The sequence below is a fragment of the Sinocyclocheilus anshuiensis genome, unplaced genomic scaffold, assembly GCF_001515605.1.
Source record: "Sinocyclocheilus anshuiensis isolate Anshui unplaced genomic scaffold, SAMN03320099.WGS_v1.1 scaffold1891, whole genome shotgun sequence".
NCBI lineage: Eukaryota > Metazoa > Chordata > Actinopteri > Cypriniformes > Cyprinidae > Sinocyclocheilus > Sinocyclocheilus anshuiensis.
This window is the reverse complement of record NW_015549560.1, coordinates 48,686-50,277: the sequence shown is the minus strand read 5'-3', so window position 1 is coordinate 50,277 and position 1,592 is coordinate 48,686. Positions and strand designations below refer to the sequence as shown.

General features: G+C 36.5%; 1 protein-coding gene across 1 annotated transcript in view; it reads left to right on the top strand.

The window, feature by feature from the left end:
• Positions 1–1,592, top strand: part of LOC107657148 (connector enhancer of kinase suppressor of ras 3-like) — a 65,951-nt gene that overhangs the window by 44,803 nt on the left and 19,556 nt on the right. The gene's annotated exons all lie outside the window — the stretch shown is intronic.

Genomic DNA, 1,592 nt, shown 5'->3' with positions numbered 1-1,592 from the left:
ATATATATATATATATATATATATATACTATTGCTCAGAAATAGAAAACTATTGCTCAAAAAACTTTAGTATTTTCTTGTAAAACATATCTAATATTTACACTAATCTCTAACTTTAAAACTAACTTTAAAAAAACATATTTTTTACCGTGTACAAAACATATTGTACAGCAGTCATTATTACTTTATTTCTCTTCTCCAATCCATTTAGTTTAGTTTTTATAGAAGATGAAGACCATGTCAAAAATACTTTAGTTTCTAGATGTTGTTTAGTGGTTGTATAACAAGCATATACCAAGTTATCGTATTTCATGAAGTGATTTCATGATGAATTGCAGTGCACCACAACATGGAAAGCTCTTGCTTCATCTCTTACGCTCTTCTTTCATCATTTATCAGTTTAAGGAATAATAATCCAGCAGATCTATTATATTCAATCAGAAACCTGTTAATATTTATTTGTAAATACTCATTTTTAACATATCAAATGTATTTTAAGTGTGAATGTTTCATTTCTGCAAAGTTCTTAAATAGAGGGATATGGCATTTAAAGGAAACGGGTCTTTTTTAGACAGTGAATTGTGGTCACAGTGGTGCCAGCCTCCTCCTGAGCACTCAGTGAGAAACACTGTTGTAGAAGCAGCTCTTGTATTGTCTTGCTTTGAAAACACAGCACACAGACAGAGCAGAAGAATGGATCCTCTGTTCCTGGCAGTGTCATGGCTTGCCCTCGGCAGGGCTGGATTAACAATAGGGCTAGGTGGGGCTGAAGCTCCAGGGCCCGAGCAACGAGGGGGCCCGTGATTGGCTGTGGAGTAGATTGACTGAAGCACCAATCGCCAAAGCCCCACCACGCCCCCATTTATTAGCGCTATTATTTAGTGGAGCTTTGCCGTAAATTCCATGTATTACCATTAGATATTGAAACGTCACGTTTGAATTTGGTTTACCAATCAAATGCATTTATTCTGTATTTGACTTTTGAACGAACTGTACGCGTATCTATCAGGTGATCGCTGCGCCTGATGTCCGCATTCACCTCCACTCTGCACTTCGTTCTGGCATAATCTGGAAATGGTCACGCAGAGAACAATCTTCGATAAGTAAAAATGTCAGCTATTCAAAAAAAAAAATGTGAGAGGGGCTCAAAAAAAAACAAAAAAACAAACGTAAAAGACAAACAGCAGATAAAACAGTCAGTAAAATCCCCAGCTATCAGGTTATGTAGCGAATCCTTGAGTTTTTGTAAGAAAAATATCCATATTTCAAACATAATAAACACTTTTCTCTCACTTCCGTTATATGTCATACACGGATCCGTTCCGGCGGACGGCGTATGACGTATGCGCATCACGCGCAATGTTCATAACCAGAAAGTTTCTGGTCCCCATTGACTCCAATAGTTTTTTTTTTTGTTTTTTTTTTGGTTACCAGTATTGTTCCAAATATATTCTTATGTGTTCAACAGCAGAGGGAAACTCATACAGGTTTAGAACAACAACAGAATTTTCATTTTTGGGTGAACTATTCCTCTAAAGCAGCCTAATATAGCTGCTGTTGCCATTTGTGTCAATAATGTAAATCAAACATCAG